The 22,367-nt window shown below is 43.3% G+C and overlaps 1 long non-coding RNA gene across 3 annotated transcripts in view; it reads right to left on the reverse strand.

Annotated features, from left to right (window-relative positions):
* Positions 1–22,367, reverse strand: part of LOC140493765 (uncharacterized) — a 145,497-nt gene that overhangs the window by 68,817 nt on the left and 54,313 nt on the right. For all 3 annotated transcript variants that reach the window (XR_011963761.1, XR_011963762.1, XR_011963760.1), the window contains exon 3: positions 11,155–11,239. This is a non-coding gene — a long non-coding RNA (uncharacterized lncRNA). The remainder of the gene's footprint in view (positions 1–11,154; positions 11,240–22,367) is intronic.

The following is a 22,367-nucleotide window of genomic DNA, read 5'->3' on the forward strand; positions in this document are numbered from 1 at the left end:
TCTGTGTGGGGGTTCCTCTGAATGCTCTGATTTCTAACCATAATCCAAAGATGTGCAGCTTAGGTGGAACACTCATCCTAAATTGCCCATAGTGTCCAGGTATGTGTAGGTTAGGTGGATTAGTCACGGGAAATGCAGGGCTGCCAGGATAGAGTAGGGAAGTCAGTCTGGGTGGAATGCTCCTTCGAGAATCAGTGTGGCCTGTTTCTGCACTATAGGGATGGTGTGATTGTAAGTTTCTTCCCAAACCATACACCATGCTGACATGGAATCATAATGCTATTCCCTCACTGTCACTGGGTCAATATTCTGGAAATTATCCTAACAGCATTGAGAGTATGTCTAGATCCAAAGAACTGGAATGTTTCAAAAAGGCAACTTGCCATCTCCTATTTCAGGGCAGTTAATGATGGGCAATAAATGTGATGCCAAATGGTGACTGTATTCCATGATCAAATTGAAAAATGTGTAAACATATGAATTAGGAGCAGAAGTAGACCAATCATCCCCTTAACCCTGCTGTGCCATTTACTGCAATCATGGTTGTTTGTGTTTCAAATTTCACATTCCATCTACTCTCAATAATCTTTGATTCCCATGCTTAACAAATTCCAATCTACTTCAGCCTTAGAAATAGTCAATGACCATGCTTCCACTGCCTCTGAGACAATTCTGAAGTCACACAAAACTCCAAGAAAACAACTCTCCTCTGTCCTAAAATGTATATTCATCAAGGTGCAGTGGAACTAACATTAAAGCAAGATACATTAAAGCATTGTTCAGACTTATAAAATATATTTTTATAAAACTAGTAACTTTGTTCTGTTTTATACACTTGTAATTTACTGGAGAAACAAAATTATAACATGTGACCCACCATTCAATTATGATGAAAATATATTTTAATTCAGAAGAGAATCATTGTTTAAGGACACTGAAAATTAGACTGTCATTCCTAGATGAAATTCTAATGATCTGTGTAAATACAGAGTTCAGCATATGTTTATTCAGCACAGAAATGAGATATTTAAAAGGTCAAAGAAATTACAGGAAGGTGCCGACTTCAGTGTGTATAGAGTGAGCTGTGATGGTGAACAATCATAATTGTGATCTTATCATTCTTGGTTAAGAATAGGAAAATTATGCTGATTGTTTCAAAATGCTGATTCTGATTGGCTCTACTTTCTCATAAGTCTATGTGAATCTATTAATGGCAATATCCTGATCAGACAGAGTTGTAGATCTGTCAGAAGGTACTCCACTGTGTACCTTAGGCTTAATAGACTGAAGTTTGAGTCGAAAAGCGTGGTGCTGGAAAAAGCACAGCAGGTCAGGCAGCATCCGAGGAGCAGGAGAGTCGATGTTTTGGGCATAAGCCCTTCATCAGGAATGTGGGGCTGAGAGATAAATAGGAAGGTGGGAGCGTGGCTGGGGGAGGTAGTTGGGAAAGCAATGGGTGGATGCAGGTGGGGACGGATTGTGATAGGTTGGTTGGGAGGATGGAACGGATAGGTGGGAAGGAAGATGGACAGGTAGGACAGGTCAAGAGGGTGGTGCTGAGTTGGAGGGTTGGATCTGGGATGAGGTGGAGGAAGGGGAGATTTGGAAACTAGTGAACTCGACATTGATGCTATTGTGGTTGAAAAGTCCCAAGGCAGAAGATGAGGCATTTTTCCTTCAGTTGTCGGGTGGCTTGGATTTGGCAGTGGAGGAGGCCTAGGACCTGCATGTCCTTGGTGGAGTGGGAAGGGGTGTTGAAGTGGTCGGCCATAGGGCAGTGGGGTTGTTGGGTATGTGTGATGGCATTGGTAATTGCTTAAAAGTTGATGATGTTTGATAATCTGATATGTTTTTATACAATTTTATTAAATACTACTGGTTCTTTTCTAGAGATAAATGCGAGGTGCTGCATTTTGCGAAAGCAAATCTCAGCAGGACTCATACACTTAATGGTAAGGTCCTAGGGAGTGTTGCTGAACAAAGAGATCTTGGAGTGCAGGTTCATAGCTCCTTGAAAGTACAGTCGCAGGTAGATAGGATAGTGAAGAAGGCATTTGGTATGCTTTCCTTTATTGGTCAGAGTATTGAGTACAGGAGTTGGGAGGTCATGTTGCGACTGTACAGGACATCGGTTAGGCCACTGTTGGGCCACAGGCTGGGGCTGTTTTCCCTGGAGTGTCAGAGGCTGAGGGGTGACCTTATATAGGTTTACAAAATTATGAGGGGCATGGATAGGATAAATAGACAAAGTCTTTTCCCTGGGATTGGGGAGTCCAGAACTAGAGGGCATAGGTTTAGGGTGAGAGGGGAAAGATATAAAAGAGACCTAAGGAGCAACTTTTCCGCACAGAGGGTGGTACGTGGATGGAATGAGCTGTCAGAGGATGTGGTGGAGGCTGGTACAATTGCAACATTTAAAAGGCATTTGGATGGGTATATGAATAGGAAGGGTTTGGAGGGATATGAACCGGGTGTTGGCAGGTGGGACTAGATTGGGTTGGGATATCTGGTCGGCATGGACAGGTTGACCGAAGGGTCTGTTTTCATGCTGTACATCTCTATGACTATTCAAAGGAACATGAAGTGAATGACTGAAGAAAAACATATCCAGGAATTTTTAAGTATGACTGCTAGTATGGATCTGTAATGATTAACAGCCTCACTGCTTTCCAGAAATCTGTTTGCTACTCTGTTAGTTTCCTTGCTATGATGTTATTACCCATAATCAGCTGTGTTCTCTGGACTTCTCCTGTGTTTAGAAGGATATAAAATTGCATCAGTGCCACATAAGTGATAACATTTTTAAAGCATGACTATGTTTTTCTACAGTTTATGTATATTAGAATCAGAGATGTCAAGTGCCAAAACACACAGCAGTTTCTCATTTCAAATATACAATACCAGCATCAAATGCCCCAGGTTAACCAACATACAAGTCAGGTGCAAGCTGTAACTGGTAGAATTTCCACTACTATTGCCCCAGTGATGTGCCTTAACCCCAAACTCAAAAGCAGCTGCTATAGCATGATTCAGACATTCTTCTTTCTCACTTTGGCCATCCTTGAGGCTCCTGTTGGAGAAAATGCCAAATTTATGCCAAGTTCAGGGCAATCTTATGCTGTGAGAAAACTAGACTGAAACTTCCAGCAATTTAAGATGCTTTTTTGCAGCCAGTAAATTGTTGTCCAAGTGCCATAGGCCATCATGGACTTTCAAATTTTCCAATCATTGAAACAATGGATGATCTCATTGTTGGATTTCTGATTAAGATGGTCTTTTATGTTGTCCAGCTGTTTCCTTTGCTCGACCTCTTGTTCTGTTGCCTTCAATACTTCTGGTGATGATTTGGCACCTAACCCCTCTGCATTGGTAGCATGTCCAAAGAATACAATTAACCATCTTTTGATATTAGAACATAGAACAGTAGAGTACAGTACAGACCCTTCGGCCCTCGATGTTGTGCTGGCCTTTTATCCTATTCAAAGATCATACTAACGTACATACCCTTCACTGTACTATCTTTCATGTCCTATCCAAGAGTTGCTTAGATGTCCCTAACGTATCTGACACTACTACCACTGCTGGTAGTGCATTCCACGCACCCACCACTCTCTGAGTAAAGAATCTACCTCTGACCCCTCCAGTCCAGGCAACATCCTGGTAAATCTCCTCTGCACCCTCTCTAAAGCTTCCAAATCTTTACCATAATGAGGCCACCAGAACTGAACACAATATTCCAAGTGTAGTCTAATCAAGGCTCTGCACAGCTGTAGCATAACCTTGTGGCTCTTAAACTCAATCTCCCTGCTAATGAAAGCCAACACACCATATGCCTATCAGCCTGGGTGGCAACTTTTGATGGATCTATGGATATGGGCCCCAAGATCCTTCTGTTTTTCCGCACTACCAAGAATCCTGCCTTTAACCCCGTATTCTGCATTCAAATTTGACCTTCCTAAGTGAACAACTTCACACTTTTCCAGGTTGAGCTCCATCTGCCACTTATCAGCCCAGTTCTGCATCCTGTCAGTGTTCCGTTTCAACCTACAACAGCCCTCCACACTATTGACAACTCCACGAACGTTCATGTCATCAGCAAACTTACTAACCCACCCTTCCATTTCCTCATCCAAATCATTTATAAAAATCACAAAGAGCAGAAGTCCCAGAAACGATCCCTGCAGGACACCACTGGTCACTGGGCTCTAGACTGAATACTCTCCATCAACTACCACCCTCTGTATTTTATGGGCTAGCCAATTCTGTATCCAGACAGATAGGCTTCCCTGTATCCCACACTTCTTACTTTATAAAAGAGCCTACAATGGGGAACCTTATCAAACGCCTTGCTAAAATCCATGCACACCACATCCACTGCTCGACCTTCATCAATGTGTTTTGTCACATCCTCAAAGTATTCAGTAAGGTTTGTGAAGCATGACCTGCTCCTCACAAAGCCATGTTGACTATGTCTAATCAAACTATGGTTTTCCAAGTAATTATAAATTCTGTCTCTCAGAATCTTCTCCAATACTTTTTCCACCACTGATGTAAGACTGACTGGTCTGTAATTCCCAGGATGATATCTGTTCCCTTTCTTGAACAAGGGAATAACATTTGCCATCCTCCAATCATCTGGTACTACTCCAGTGGACAGTGAGGACACAAAGGTCATTGCCAAAGGTGCAACAATCTCTTCCCTTGCTTTCTGTCGTAACCTTCCTGTCTGGCCCAGGGGATTTATCTATCCTTATATTTTTCAAAATTTTCAGCACATCCTCCTTCCTAACATCAACCTGTTCTAACATATCAGTCTGTTTCACACTGTCCTCAGAAACGTCAAGGTCCCTCTCGGAAGTGAATACTGAAGCAAAGTATTCATTAAGTATCTCCCCTACCTACTCCAGTCACAAGTTTCCTCCACTATCCCTGATCGGCCCTACCCTCACTCTGGCCATCCTCTTGTTCCCCATATAAATATAGAATGCCTTAGGGTTTTTCTTAATCCTACCAGCTAAAGCTTTTTCATGCCCCCTTCTAGCTCTCCTATGTCCATTCTTCAGATCCTTCCTGGCTACCTTATAACCTTCTAAAGCGTCATCTGATCCTTGCCTCCTCAACCTTAAAGTAAGCTTTCTTCTTCCTCTTGACTAGATGTTCCACATCCCTTATCACCCAAGGTTCTTTCAACCTACCATCCGTTCCTTGCCTCAGTGGGACAAACCTGTCCAGCAGTATCAATAGGCACTTCCTAAACAACCTCCACATTTCTGTTGTGCATTTCCCTGAGAACATCTGTTCTCAATTTAGGCACCACAGTTCCTGCCTAATAGCATTATAATTCTCCCTTCCCCAACTAAATACTTTCCCATACCATCTGCTTCTGTCTTTCTCCATGGGTGTAGTAAAGGTTATGTAGTTGTGCTCGTTGTCACCAAAATGCTGTCTCACGGAGAGATCTGACACTTGGCCTGATTCATTGCCAAACAATAAATCCAATATGGCCTCCCCTCTAGTCGGCCTATCAACATATTGAATCAGGAACCCTCCCTGGACACACCTGACAAAAACTGCTCCATCCAAACTATTTGAACTAAGTAGGTTCCAATCAATATTAGGCAAGTTAAAGTCACCCATGACAACAACCCTGTTATTGCTACACCCTTCCAAAATCTGCCTCCCAATCTGCTCCTCCATGTCTCTGTTGGTATTGGGGGGCCTGTATAAAACTCCCAATAAAGTGACTGCTCATTTCCTGTTTTTGACTTTCACCCATACAGATTATGGAGACAAACAGTCCTTGATGATCTCCGTTTCTGCAGCTGTGATACTATCCGAGATTGGCAATGCCACCCCCCTCCCTTTTCCTTTTGAAACAACTAAGCCCGGGTACTTCCAACAACCATTCCTGCCCCTATGTTATCCAAGTCTCCATACTGCCCACAACATCATAGCTCCGAGTACTGATCTATGCTCGAGTTCGTAATCCTTATTTCTGATACTTCTTGCATTAAAATACACACTTCAAACCATCACACTGACTGTACCCTTGCCCTATCAAGTGCCTATCCCTCCTTACAGACTCTCTGCATGCTGCATCTGGTGTTCACTTCCTACTCCATCATCTGATCCATATCTCAGGTTCCCAACCCTCTGCCAATCTAGCATAAACTTTCCCGAAGAGCTCTAGCAAACCTTCTGCTCAGGATGTCAGTGCGCTCCAGCTAAGGTGCAACCATCCTTCTTGTACAGGTCCCACTTTCCTCAGAAGGTATCTCAGTGATCCACGTATCCGAACCCTCCCTCCCACACCAGCCCTGCAGCCATGTGTTCATCTACACTCGCTATCTATTCCTGGCCTCACTAGCACATGACACCAGTAGCAATCCTAAGATTACTATTCTGTTCATCTTGCCTTCTAGCTTCCAACCTAACTCGCTATATTGTCTTTTCAGATCATCCTCCCTTTTCCTACCTATGTCATTGGTATCAATGTGTACCACAACATCTGGCTGCTCTCCCTTCCCCTTAAGAATCTTATAGACTTGATCAGAGACATCCTTGACCCTAGCATCCAGGAGACAATATACTATCCAGGAGTCTCGCTCACAAATCACAGAATCTCCTGTCTGTTCCCATCACCATTGAATCTCCTATCGCTATTGCTCTCCTATTCTCCCCTTCCCTTCTAAACCTCAAAGCCAGGCTCAGTGCCAAAAACCTGGCAACTGTGTCTTTCCCCTGGTAGGTCATCTCCCCCTAACAGTATCCAAAACGGTATACTTATTATTGAGGGGAACGGCCACGGGGGTCTCTAAACTATCTGCCTATTCCCTTTCCCTCTTCTGACAATCACCCAGCTACTTTTGTCCTGTAACCTAGGTATGATCACCTCCGTATAACTCCTCTCTATCACACCCTCAGCCTCCCGAATGATCCAACATTTATCCAGCTCCAGGTCCAGTTCCCTAATGCGGTCTATGAGGACTTGGAGTTGGGTGCACTCCTTGCAGGCAAAGTCAGCAGGGACACCAGTGGTGACCCTTACCTCCCACATCCTGTCAGACGAACATGCAACTGTCCTAGCCTCCATTCCCTCTGATCTAAATTACTAAGAGAGATTGAGTAAATGAAAAGAAAAAAATAACAAAAGCCTTGCCTTACCTTACCATGCCTCCACATGCAGTGTTTTGTTTTGGTTACAGGAGGAGGATGGATGGGAGACATGACACGTATAGTATCTCGGGTTTAGCCACAGCCCGAATATATCGTTCACATGCCCAGCAATCCCCATCTCTATGTCCACTCCAGTTGAGCCTTTGCTCCACCTATTCACAAGGTAAGTCTTTAAGAGGAAAATTTACCTTGCTGGCAGCCTTCTGGTCTTCACTCTCACTGCTCCTGATGCTGCAAATGGAGACCATTTGCTTTATTTAATGGTTCTCTTGTTTCTTTACACTCATTCTTTTGGTTCTTTTCTCTACCAGAAATACTATCAGAGAATATAAGGAGAAATTAGGTGAGCATTCTGCATTCTCTGTTGCTGAATATATCCAAGCTCTCTACTAGTTGAGATTAGGTTGTAGTAAGCACAGCAATATTGCTCAGAATTTAACAGAATTGATGTTGATTCAACAAACTCTTCCAAGACATTCAGAGCTTTCGGAGTGCTGCCCCTCCATCAGGTGAAGCCTTTACCTGATGAAGGGACAGTGCTTTGAAAGCTTGTGATTTCAAATAAACCTGTTGAACGATAACCTGGTGTCGTGTGACTTCTGATTTTGCCCATCCCAGTCCAACACTGGTATCTCCACATCAAGAAATTCATTAGCTGCTTGGCATAGAAGTAAGAATAGTTGTATTTATATAGCGAGTTAAGTATTGTGGAAATGTAATTGATGGTGTAAGATACGAAATCCAACACCAAAATTATATACAGCAGTCACACAGATAACAACATAATTTTAGTGAATACATTTTGTCCAGGGAGAACTCCCCTGCTAATGACTTGTGATGAAGTCCTCTAGTTATATCCACTCTTACAAGCTGAGCAAATAACTCAGCAATGACTGGCAACATACTTGAAACAGGCAGTTCCAAACGTTGCTAAGTGGCAACATTAAATACTGCCTAGCATTAAGGGAGGAGCTTTTTGTAAGGCTTTTAATAGGTACTCAAGATAGGGTGAGGTGGGGATGGTGTTACTGAACAAGAATTTAATGGATACAAACAGAATATATGTATATGTAGAAGATAAAATGTGTACTATTTGTGAAAGGTGCTTATTTTTGAGCAATCCTGCTGAGAAGGCAACTGGACTGCATAGATTCTCTGTAAGGTATGGTGAGTTAAATCTAAAGAAGAATTGGATATCTGTGATGTTAGAACTCAGCCTAGGTTGATTTTGCTTTTATTGTCATGTGTAGTTTACACCAAGAATACAGGAAAATATGGGGAAAAGCTTTCATTTATCACCACAAGGTGGCAACATTTTGAATAATTTAAGAAGTAGGAATAAAGAAACATTTGGCTTGAAGAGAAATATCAGTCCAGTAGACTCAATTAATGCTTATAACTGAGATTCTATTCTACGAACTTTCAATAGGTTGATAATGGGAGGAAAACGAGGGACCAACCAAATCTTTGTCCAGTAGCTTTTCGCAGCCATAATCCTTCTGACCTAAGCACAGGTTAAAACCAGTTCAGACTTGGTTTTGTTTTTGTGAGGTCCATGTTAGTTTCCAAACTTCACCTTCTATTTGAAAAGAATGCACCTTTTGAACAAGAATCAACCAACAACTAACTTCCAGGCCTGGCCTCATAAGCAATTAGAAAAAGAACAAGCTGCTGCCCCAAAGATCACCTTCAGCTCTCAGCTCACAGTTCATAGCTCCAAACCAAAACTTATGTAAAAACTTAAAAATTATCAAACCTTCTAATAGAGGCACATCAAATCATTGCCCATTATCCATACACAAACCATAATGTAAAACATTTAGCAAAATCTGTAGTAACGCATGCTTATGTTTCAGTAGGTGACTAGTTGTTAAAACTAATACAAAACAAAATATGACCTATCAATCCATGATTCAGTCTGGGATTTGACTTGTCCGTAATATCATCAACTGGCATCTTAACAGAACCATAATAAAGTTTTATGAGTGGCTCATAAAATTTCAACATCAGGTTGCTTAAGTATTAGGAAAATACAAATTAAAATACAAAAACATTTTTATCGACCAGGCTTAAAAAAAAGATATGATCATGTTTGACATATATGTCAGGCAGTGAAGATACCCAAGTGATCAATTAAAACTGCACCTTTAGTTCTGACCCCAGCCTTTGATAAACTGTTTAGCAGTATCTTAATGGAGAGTATTGGAATTTCTTCCTAAAACTAAGAGTGAAAATCAGAATCTTTGAACAATTATAGATGAGTCAACAAGATTTCTTGAAGCAGTGCATTTTGGGAAAATTACTGGAAAGGTTAATTCAAATTTTTACAATATGTAAATTACCCAAAGAAATACAATCAGATTGAGTTTCAAATTTTATTTCATAAATGTTCAAAGAAATAATGAATAGGTTGTGATTAAAACAATTTACATCTTTAATTTATCATCCAGAATCTCAAGAAGTAGTGGAAAGATGACATCAAAATTTGAAGATCTTGATGACAAATTATTGTTTGGATTGGCCAAATGTTTGAGATAAAGAAAATCCTTCGTACAATTTGCCATTAGAATTTAGTTGTAATGAATCCATAGGATTTAGTTCTTAGAGTCAGAGAGTCATAGAGATGTACAGCATGGAAACAGACCCTTTGGTTCATCCTGTCCATGCTGACCAGATATCCCAACCCAATCTAGTCCCACTGCCAGCACCTGGCCCACATCCCTCCAAATCCTTCCTATTCATATACCCATCCAAATGCCTTTTAAATGTTGCAATTGTACCAGCCTCCACCACTTCCTCTGGTTGCTCATTCCATACAAGTGCCACCCTCTGTGTGAAAATATTTTATTTTATATCTCTTTAATATCTTTTCCCTCTCACCCTAAACCTATGCCCTCTAGTTCTGGACTCCCCGACCCAGGGAAAAGACTTTGTCTATTTATCCTATCCATGCCCCTCATAATTTTGTAAGGTCACCCCTCAGCCTCTGACACTCCAGGGAAAACAGCCCCAGCCTATTCAGCCTCTCCCTATAGCTCAAATCCTCCAACCCTGGCAACATCCTTCTAAATCTTTTCTGAACCCTATCAAGTTTCACAACATCTTTCCGATAGGAAGGAGACCAGAACTGCACGCAATATTCCAACAGTGGCCTAACCAATGTCTTGTTCAGCCGCAACATGGCCTCCCAACGCCTGTACTCAATACCCTGACTAATAAAGGAAAGCATACCAAACACCTTCTTCACTATCCTATCTACCTGCAACTCCACTTTCAAGGAGCTATGAACCTGCACTCCAAGCTCTCTTTGTTCAGCAACACTCCCTAGGACCTTACCATTAAGTGTATAAGTCCTGCTAAGATTTGTTTTCCCAAAATGCAGCACCTTGCATTTATCTGAATTAAACTCCATCTGAACCTCTCAGCCCATTGGCCTATCTGATCAAGATTCTGATGTATCCTGAGGTAACCTTCTTCACTGTCCACTACACCTCCAATTTTGGAGTCATCTGCAAACTGACTAACTATACCTCTTATACTCACATCCAAATCATTTATATAAATGACAAAAAGTAGTGGACCCAACATCAATCCTTGTGGCACTCCACTGGTCACAGGCCTCCAGTCTGAAAAACAACCCTCCACCACCATCCTCTGTCTTCTACCTTTGAGCCAGTTCTGTGTCCAAATGGCTAGTTCTCCCTGTATTCTGTGAGATCTAACCTTGCTAACCAGTCTCCCATGGGGAACCTTGTTGAACGCCTTACTGAAGTTCATATAGATCATATCTACCACTCTACACTCATCAATCCTCTTTGTTATATCTTCAAAAAGCTCACTAAAATTTGTGAGACATGATTTCTCACTCACAAAGCCATGTTGACTATCCCTAATCAGTCCTTGCCTTTCCAAATACATGTACATCCTGTCCCTCAGGATTCCCACCAACAATTTGCCCACCACCGATGTCAGGCTCACCGTTCGATAGTTCCTGGTTTGTCCTTACCACCCTTCTTGAACAGCGGCACCACATTAGCCAACCTCCAGTCTTCCGGCTCCTCACCTGAAATGATATGTTGAAATGATTTGAAAGGACTTTTTAAACTGAATAAAGATAAATTTAAAAACCAGAACTCTGAGATTACACTGCAACCTATGTTTCCAATTTGGAGAGAAATTAACCAAAATGTGTCAGTTGACCAAAGTATGCAACAAACATTGCAAACTATTGCAGATAAAGAGACAAAACTTGGGAATTTTGTTCCTGCTGATGAAGGACTGAACCTCACTTTCTTTGGCTAAGTGTCAGTTTATCATCTTTTTGGATGGGAAACTGCTGCAAGGCCTCACCATATCTCAGCAAATCCCCTTCCTTATGTCCCTATCCTTCCGCATTGCATTGCTTACATTCAATTCTAACTCCATCTTAACAGCTGCCAAATGCAAAACATCTCATTATTCGCTAGAAAACTGGCATCCACACTGCCAGAGCCATCTTTAAAAGATTGCTGTGCACCCATTAGCAATCCAGTATTGCCCTTTAACAGCAATGAATGGCATGGCATCAACAAAGCTATGCTGCTCACTGCACAAAGTCAGCATGGCTGACACTTCCTCAAACGTACAATGCCATTCACTCACTCTATTCATTGTTTAAACACTGGGCCACACAGTATCCTTAGTTACATCTCCTTTAAATGCCCTCCCTAAGTCATTGTTACTTCATCCCCAGGAACTACTGCAGACCTACAGCTTATCATCATCCAGAAAGGAAACATCACCCAAAAGCAGGGCAGTTGGACAATTCCAAATCTAAGCAGTTTATTCATAGCCAACAAATGAAATGGGTAGATTCTGCAATTTACCCATACAATCCAAACCAAATATTGTCATCACGACCAATGACTAATTAACATTCCATGATGGTTTGCTGCATCCAACTCTCATCTACTGGAAGAGTGTGTCGATCAGGTCCTGTTAAGATTGTAGCTCCTGAAGAAGCTGAATTCTATCATTCAAAATGACAACTTCCTCCTTCCCAATGTCCTTATTCTCTTCCTCAGAGGTTTGTTCCCAATCTCCCAATGCCCCAGCATTTAAAACAGAACCTTGTTGTTTGCACCTATTGTGCAGGGCACAGTAAACCAGGATGATGCGGCGCACACTGACAGAATATACAGAACAGTACCCCATAACTTGTTCAAGCAGTGAAACTGCATCTTCCTTGGAGCCCTTTTAGTTGCACCTCATGACCTTGGTCACAGCAAGTGCATCAAATTGGTGAAAGTGCCATGCCAAGTGAGTGACAAACATACTACATCAAAAAGGGAGTCCTTTCTCATACTCGATTCATATTAATCCTTCAAGGTTCATTGCATTTGGTCAAGATCTACATCATACTTGTATGAGTTTTTTTATTTCAAAAATATACTTTATTCATAAAATACTTTAATGGTCTGTACAGTTGGATATGCCATACATATGTAAACATTCCATTTGTTTGCATACCGAAACAGAGTAATCATTCCTATTTACAGGTCTGTACGATTACATTTTTAGCTAAGGCGTCAGCAGAGCCCAAATGACTGTGTGGGCCCCCTGTTCTTCTTTAGGCAGGTAGATGTTACACAGTGGTCTTTCCCCACCGTGCCTTGGCGGCAGCTGCCCCAAGCTTCAGCACGTCCCTCAACACGTAGTCCTGACCCTGTTGGCGATTTTTTTTTCAAAATATACTTTATTCATATAAATAAATCTTTGGTACTTGTACAATTTTCCATGTCGTTCATAGTTATATACATTGCATGTCTTAACATTACAAAGAACAGATTGAATTAATCGAATTTATAGTTATCCTATTAACAGTTACCTTTATTTACTATCCAGTCTCTTGGTATTTGGCTGTGGCTTCAGCGGAACCCACCTACTGAATGGGTGCCCTGTTATATGAAAGCAAATGAAACTTCTTTAACCCCCAGTTTATGGGGTTACCATTGTCCATTTGACTGTCCTGTCTCTGGGGTAGCTTGTCTACATCCCCATGGTAAGCATAAACTGCTGGACCTTCGCTGGGCTGAGGTAGCTATCCAGCTCCTCACTGGGGTCATTTACCCGCTCTGGTGTCATTGAGCCAAGGCAAGGGTCCTCACTGTCCAGTTCTGTGTCTGACAATGGGACTGTCAGAGGATCACAGCTCTCGGTTGCCTGTAGTTGTGGGGCAGTGGGTACCCCCTGGTTCTCACTGGGTGGAGGGTGGACTTCGGGGGGTCCGTTGTTTCCTGGTTGGGAGGAAATGCCCTCCTCTTTACGGACGGCGCTCTGTCTCTTCTTCTGGTGGTGATGGCCTTCTTTGCGTCCATCTTCCCCCTCCGAAGAGCTGGCCGTCCCTCCCTCGTGCAGCTGTCTTTTCCCCTTTTGCTGGGAGGCTTTGGGGGCCTGGCAAGATTTCCTCTTCCTGTTTTTAACAGGTATCCACTCCTCTGCCTGCTGGATTACCTCCTCCTCCATTTCTTCCATCTGCCCGGCTAGAGCTAGGATCAGCTGCTGTGTCTCTCCGTTGGCTGCCGCCTCCTCCACTCCAGCCTGTTCTTCTTTCTGGGTGCCACCAGACTCCGTTTCCCTGCTGTCCAGGTGGACCTTACTGGTCTTTGGGGGTCCACGGCTCACATTGCCACCTCCAGCCATCTGTGCGTAAGTGGGGCCCCCCCGTCTTGGGCAGGTCTTATACATGTGGCCCGCCTCTCCGCACAGGTTGCAGCTCTTTTCTTCCTGACAGTCCTTAGTCAAGTGACCCTCCTGTTTGCAGTTCCTGCAGATGGTCACTTTGCAATCCGCCGCCACATGTCCCGACTTCCCGCAGGTTCGGCACACTTTCGGCTGCCCTGCATATGTCAGGTAGCCTCTGCTCCCTCCAATTGCAAAGCTCGAGGGTGGGTGGAGGATGTTCCCACTGTCTTTTTTAGATTAGATTACTTACAGTGTGGAAACAGGCCCTTCGGCCCAACAAGCCCACACCGACCCGCCGAAGCGCAACCCACCCATTCCCTACATTTACCCCTTTACCTAACACTACGGGCAATTTAGCATGGCCAATTCACCTGACCTGCACATCTTTGGACTGTGGGAGGAAACCGGAGCACCCGGAGGAAACCCATGCAACACAGGGAGAATGTGCAAACTCCACACAGTCAGTTGCCTGAGTCGGGAATTGAAGCCGGGTCTCTGGCACTGTGAGGCAGCAGTGCTAACCACTGTGCCACCGTGCTGCCCACAAAGTCGGCCTCAGAGTTACCCTGACCTGCCGCTTACTGGTCCAGATCCCAAAGGGGTCGATCACATCAGTGGCTTCTCCCTCAACTTGGACGTACCTTCCCAGGAAGGTCAGGACATCAGCCGCTGGAACATAGGGGTTGTACATCTGGATTGTAACAACCCGATTCCTCTGTGCAGGAAGCACACACAATGGGGTCGCTGACAAGATGGAAAACAACAGCTCTCCTTCCTTCTCCTTGAAGACCTTCAGGAGCTGTTCGCACTGCTTCACACTTCTGAAGGTCACATCAAAGTAGCCTGCCCCAGGGAAATCCTGCAGGCAGTACACGTCCACTGTGGCAAACCCACAGCATCCCAACAGTACTTTCTTAATAAGCAGGGTGCGGTCGAGTGGTGTATGATCCTCTATCTTCTTCACAGTCACCCTGACTGTGTTTCGAACCCCCTGCCCAGGGCTGCAGGCTGATGTTGAGGCCATAGCTCTGAGGTTGGCTGGTCCCTGAATTGGCATTAGGCTGAAGCCAGCATGAAGATCCACCAAGAGCAGGTCAGCACAATCAAATGAGCCTCCAACATCCAATCACAATCCAGCGATGATCTCTTCACTAGCTCTGATGACTCGCAACTCGACACCTGTCCTGATAAGAACAGACACTTGATCCTTGCCTCGTCCTGGGAGAACCACCTTGGTGATCATGGTATCTCCCCTGCCAGGTAAGTATGACTTGTATGAGATATGATGAGATGATTTTCCCCTCGTCCCACAGTACTCTTGGAAGTTTTGTAAGTGATGGGATGCTTCTGGCCACCATTTTTCACTTTTTAAGTAATTGTTACTAACTTCTGCATTATTGAGATGCAAATATTAGATTTACAAGCACCAATGATGTACTGCAAATCATCTTTGCAAATGAAATGTGGTTGGCATTTTCAAATGCTTGCTTCGTGTATTTACCCCTTCAATGTCCTAGCATCCAGCATATGTGAATTCCATGGTTTAGCCCATCAAACTGACATAGACTCTGCCCCAACTTGGGCATGGTCCCAGCCATTGTCCACTTTAATTTTGCATCTTGAAAACAAAAAGTGATAGCAGTCAAGGCAGCTCGCGTTGGATACAATCAGCAACGGGGATCTGCCTGGTCACCAGATACACTATCAGAGCTTCCATGTTCACTTTTAACTCACGATATCCCAACTGCCCATTTCTACTCGTCCCAACCTCCCACACCTTGTGGAGACCACCACTTTGAACTTTGATTTGATTTATTATAGTCACATGTACCCAAGTACAGTGAAAAGCTTTGTTTTCTGAGTAGTACAGGCAGATCATAGCAAGCAAGGACATACAGATCATAGGATGCTTAGAGGGTGTGAAGGGATGCAGGTTCTGATGGGGAGAAGTTGGAGTAAGTGAAAGGGGTGGAGTGATCCAAGCAATTGATGAAAGAGTCGAGGGAAGGCAGAAAGCCAGGAGCGGGTGTCCAGGAGGATGATCTTTGCCAGAGGCAGGAAAAGGGGTCATTAGAGGGTGGGTTGGATTTCCATTTAAAGAAATAGGCGTGGAGGCAGAGGCGGTGGAAAAAGAGCTTGCCGTCATGACCTGTGTGAAATTCGTTTACATATGGGCTGTATAGGTCCAGGTTTTCCAACTTGAATGTTGCAGTCTTCAGTAGGCAGTGGATTTTCCGGTTCATCCAAGGTTTCCAATTGGGGAATACCTGGATTGACTTCTTTGGCATGCAGACCTCCATGCACTTGCTAATGAAGTCTGTGACGATGGTGGCATACTTGTCTAGGTTGTCTGCTGAGTTCTTGAATATGGTCCAGTCCACCAATTCCAAGCAATCCCAGGGAAGTTCTTCCACTGCCTCAAACTAGCTTTGCACTGCTTTCTGAGGAGGATCCTTTTGTTTCAGCTTCTGCTTGTAAGTTGGGAAGAGGAACAAGCATTATGATCTGATTTTCCAGTGTGGGTGGGCAATGGAGTAATAGGCTCCGTCTTGAAGATGGTTGTGTAGCTGTGGTCTAGGATGCACAGTCCTCTAATGGGGCAGGAGCCGTGTTGGTGATATTTTGGTAGCACCCTCTTGAGGTTGGACTGAGTTGTTGTTGCTGGCCATGACAAATAAAGCCGTGGGGAATTTTGTCTACAAAGCATTTGTAGCAATATAAATTTCATCTGGAGCATTCTTCACATCTGCATGGGGTAGTATGTAGATTGCTGTCAGGATGGTCGAAGTGGACGCACGTGATAGATAGTAGGGACAGCATTTCACTGTAAGGTATTCCAGGTGTGGGGAGCTGTGGCTCACCAGGGTCGCCGCATCTGAGCACTAGGAGGTGTTGATTAGGAAGTATACCCCTCCACCCTTTGTCTCACCCAAGGATGCTCTGTCAGGTATGGCAGAAGTGAGCCATGTCTCCGTAAAGCAGAGAACACAGCAGTCTCTCAGTTTCCTCTGGAAGTTAAATCCAACTGTCCGCCCTGCCACTTGAGGCACAACATTAAATCTCAATGATGCCCTCCTGATCCTCTACTCTTCTCCTTAGAGGCCACAGCAGTTGTTACTGTCAATAATACATCACACACTTAGCCGACCAAGTCCCTGCAATGACTCCCCCCACCGACTCGCCAACGTGCACTGAACTTCTCCCAGGCACTGTCCTTAACAACCTCAACCCCTCTGTCCTGGAGCCCTGACTGCCTCACCGCTTTTGGCAATTAACCACTTGCTTTTACTTTTATTCTTCCTCTACTTTTTAAAAATGTTTCCAGCTATTAGTTATTATCAAAATTCATCTTATCTTCTTATAATGGCTTTGGCAGAAGACTTCTCCTGGCCCAGTGATAAGGTATCTTTCAGTGGCCCAGCATAGCAGTCTCAGCCTAGGGTGGTAGTCTTCTGGTGGTCTTGTTCCATAGTAGAGGTCTCATCATGTTGAAGTCTTCTTCCACATTGGCTTCCAGTTTTTTGCAAGTCCAGGAGTGGTGGTTTCGGCCCAGCATGGCAGTCTTCTTCAGCAGAGGTTTCTGGCCCATTATTCCAGCAGCCCTACGTAGCAGTCTCGTCTTGACATGGTGGTCTCCTCCTGGCTGCATCTTCCAGGTATTCCAATGTTTCTTAATCAGCTTTACCCAAGTCCAGGAGCCATTAACTGAACTGTAATGAATGTTGTCTTAATTTCGCTTTAAAAAAAAATATTATGTATGACGTCTATCATTAATGTAGATGCCATAAAACTTTTCCCTGTATTTCCTATGAAAAGAAAATGACAATAAATTATCCTCTATTCTTCTCTACAGCCCCTTGAACCCTCCTCAATGGTCAAAGCACAGACCACAAGTACTGTATTTACCCCAGACCTCTGACCCACTTTGATGAGAAGCCCCTAGACATGACTGACTAGACCTCTGACCACTATTTTTTCAGCTCCCTGACCAACAATACACAGTCTACATATAATGACTCCATAGGATGAACTGTTTCCCACTCCCTAGACTGTGATCAGACATATCTCCTAACTATGCCCCATTTTGAAGAAGGGTCACTGGACTCAAAACATTAATTGCTGTCTCTCCACAGATATTGCCAGGCCTCATGATTTTATCCAGCAATTTCTCTTTTTGTTTTAGCTTCTCTTCCAGCTTCTGTAGTTCTTTTAGATGAAATATTATGCTTTCTTGCAGAAAACTATTGAAGTGACCCACAAAAGCTATTACAGACTCATAATCAATTTATTTAAATAGGCCTGAAAAGTATCTTTAGCTGTATATTAATGTTGGATTGTGTTACCCATAAAACAACATCCTTACAGAGTCAGTATAGATAAGTTAGCTTTATTGAGGCAAGAAATTACATTCATGATGGGCAATTACATTATTGAAGTGAGTCATAGTAGTTGGAGCTCACCTATTGTGATGATGCCAAAATCAGATAGATCAGCAAGATTTTGTATTGATTATTACCAGGTTAATGCAATAGTAAAAGCAGATTCCTCTTCAACTGGACAAGAGGACGAATTGAAAGAATTGGATATTCATCATTTAGCACTAAAATTGACTTGTTCAAGAGTACCAGTGAGTTCCATTGACCAATAAAGCCAAAGAAATATCAAATCTTGTAACAGTAAATGGGTTTTTTTCAATGTAGTTTGCAATGAAACAAAATGCATCAGCATCTATGATTAACTAATGAAGTTATTGAATAATTGTTAGACTGCATTGTCAGCATAGTCAACTTGGTTGTGTTTAGCCAAATATGGGAAGCACATTTTTAACATTTGAGTTAAATTTTGATCAGTTATTAAGAAGAAATTGCTCATAACCGTGCCTAAAAGCGTATTTGGCAAAACAAAAGATACCTACTTGGTTCACATTATAGCACCTAAATAAAGGAAAAATAAGGGCTATCTTGGATATTCCCATTATTGGGAGAAATTGTGAAACTCAATGAGATAGCAGAAATGCAAGCTGAAGGAACTCACTTTTCAGTCAGGAACTTTATAGCATTCAGGACTTAATATTGAGTTCAACAGTTTCAGAGCATGACCTCTGTCCCCCATTTTTATGAAATGTTAATTCTAATTTCCCACTGCCAGACCTGCTGAGTTTTAACCTCCTTTGACTCATCATTCATTTCTTTGATGCTATCCTGTGAAATGCATTGAACATTTTTCTATATTAAATGTGTCATGCAAATGCAGTATATTTAGATTAGATTAGGTTTCTTAAAGTATGGAAACAGGCCCTTTGGCCCAGCAAGTCCACACTGACCATCCGAAGAGTAACCCACCCAGACCCATTCCCCCACCCAATATTCACCCCTGACTAACACAACGAACACCATGGGCAATTTAGGATGGCCAATCCACCTGACCTGCATATTTTTGGATTGTGGGAGGAAATTGGAGAACCCAGAGGAAATCCATGCAGACACGGGGAGAATGTGCAAACTCCACACAGTCACCCGAGGCCAGAATCGAACCCGGGTCTCTGGTGTTGCTAGCTATTGAAAATTGATAATGTAGCAATAGAATCTGCATGACTACACTTACAAGAACAATCATACAAAAACAACTCATGCAACTTTATACGTATATACAAGCAGTATGTGAATGATTTTTGTCAATTTTCTTTTGATCTGCCTTTAGCTAGCATATCTGTTATTGGCTAAAAGGCTATGTCCTCATCCAATTCTGCACTTGTTGCAGCTGGTGGGAAGTGATTAAAAGCCACTTGTTGTGTCTGGTTCACTGCTTCCCAAGAGGCTGAGTCATTCTACACACTCTTTCAGATAGTGATGAAACTTAACAAATGCAGTCATGTAACAAAACATAAACATAAAGAAAACACCAGCTGTAGCTGGCTGTACTAAGAACAAAGAAAATTTACAGCCCAAGAACAGGCCCTTCGGCCCTCCAACCCTGAACCGATCCAAATCCACTGTCTAAACCTGTTGCCCAATTCCTAAGCATCTGTATCCTTCTGCTCTCCACCTACTAATGTATCTGTCCAGACGCATCTTAAATGAATCTACCATGCCTGCCTCGACTAGCTCTGCTGGCAATGCATTCCAGGCACCTACCACTCTCTGTGTAAAGTACTTGCCGTGTGTATTCCCCCTTAAACTTTCACCTCTCAACTTGAAAGCATGACCTCTCGTTATTGAATCCTTCATCCTGGGAAAAAATGTATTTCTACACTGTTTATACCCTTCATGATTTTGAGACCTCAATGAGGTCCCCCTCCCCAATCTCCTTTTTTCTAATGAAAACAATCCTAACTTACTCAACCTCTCTTCATAGCTAATAGCTTCCATACCAGGCAACATCCTCGTAAACTTTCTTTGCACCCTCTCCAAAGCGTCCACATCCTTTTAGCAATGTGGCGACCAGAACTGTACACATTATTGCAAATGCAGCCGAACCAATGTCTTGTACAATCTTAACATGACCTGCCAGCTCTTATACTCAATACCCTGTCCGATGAAGGCAAGCATACCATATGCCTTCTTGACCACTCTATCCATCTGTGCAGCAACCTTCAGGGTACAATGGACCTGAACTCCCAGATCTCTCTGCTCATCAACTTTTCCCAAGGCTCTTCCGTTTACTGTATAATTCATTCCAGAATTAGACTTCCTAAAATGCATCACCTCACATTTGCCTGGATTGAACTCCATCTGCCACTTCTTCACCCAACTCTCCAGTCTATCTATATTCTCCTATATTCTTTTACAGTCCCCCATGCTTTCTGTTACTCCATCAATCTTAGTGTCATCTGCAAACTTGATGATCATACCAACAGTGCCCTTTTTCAGATCACTTATATATATCACAAACAACAACGGCCCCAGGACTGATCCCTGTGGAACACTACTGGTCACCTTTCTCCACTTTGAGAAACTCCCTTCAACTACTACTCTCTGCCTCCTGTTGCTCAGCCAGTTCTTTATTAACCTAGCTAGAATACCCTGCACACCATGTGACTTCACTTTCTCCATTAGTTTACCATGGGGAACCTTATCAAATGCCTTACTAAAGTCCATGTATATGACAGCTACAGCCCTTATTTCATTTTTTAACTTGGTCACTTCCTCAAAGAAGTTTATTAAGTTGATTAGATTAGATTCCCTACAGTATGGAAACAGGCCCTTCGGTCCAACAAGTCCACACTGACCCTCCTGAGAGTAACCCACACAGACACATTTCCCTACCCTATATTTACCCTTGACTTGGCAATTTAGCATGGTCAATTCACCTGGACTGCACATCTTTGGGTTGTGGGAGGAAACCGGAGCACCCAGAGAAAACCCACACAGAAACGGGGAGAATATCTTTAAGGAGATATCTTTGTAGCATCCTTAAACACAAGTGAGGTGCTGGAGGACTCGAGGGTCGCTCATGTTGTCCCCATGTACAAGAAGGGTAGTAGGGATATTCCGAGTAACTACAGACCAGTGAGCCTGATGTCAGTGGTGGGAAAGTTGCTGGAGAAGGTGCTGAGGAATAAAATCTATTTATATTTGGAAAAGAATGGGCTTGTCAGTGGTGGGCAACATCGTTTTGTGTGGGGGAGACTGTGCATTACCAACTTAGGGCGACACGGTGGCTCAGTGGTTAGCACTGCTACCTCACAGCGCCAAAGACCTGGGTTCGATTCCTGCTTTGGGCAACTGTCTGTGTAGAGTTTGAAAATTCTCCCCGTGTCTGTGTGGGTTTTCTCTGGGTGCTCCGGTTTCCTCCCACAATCCAAAGATGTGCAGTCCAGGTGAACTGACCATGCTAAATTGCCAAGTCAAGGGCAAATATAGGATAGGGAAATGTGTCTGTGTGGGTTACTCTCAGGAGGGTCAGTGTGGACTTGTTGGACCGAAGGGCCTGTTTCCATACTGTAGGGAATCTAATCTAATCAACTTAATAAACTTCTTTGAGGAAGTGACCAAGTTAAAAAATGAAATAAGGGCTGTAGCTGTCATATACATGGACTTTAGTAAGGCATTTGATAAGGTTCCCTATGGTAAACTAATGAAGAAAGTGAAGTCACATGGTGTGCAGGGTGTTAAACCTGCGGCCACACCTCCTCCCTCATCTCTATCCAAGGCCCTAAAGGAGCCTTCCACATCCATCAAAGTTTTACTTGCACATCCACTAATGTCATTTATTGTTTCCATTGCTCCCGATGCAGTCTCCTCTACATTGGGGAGACTGGGCGCCTCCTAGCAGAGCGCTTTAGGGAATATTTCCGGGACACCCGCACCAATCAACCACACCGGCCCGTGGCCCAACATTTCAACTCCCCCTCCCACACTGCCGAGGACATGGAGGTCCTGGGCCTCCTTCACCGCCACTCCACCACCAGACGCCTGGAGGAAGAATGCCTCATCTTGCCTCGGAACACTTCAACCCCAGGGCATCAA

The sequence above is a fragment of the Chiloscyllium punctatum genome, chromosome 22 (genome assembly GCF_047496795.1).
Source record: "Chiloscyllium punctatum isolate Juve2018m chromosome 22, sChiPun1.3, whole genome shotgun sequence".
In the NCBI taxonomy this organism is placed as follows: domain Eukaryota; kingdom Metazoa; phylum Chordata; class Chondrichthyes; order Orectolobiformes; family Hemiscylliidae; genus Chiloscyllium; species Chiloscyllium punctatum.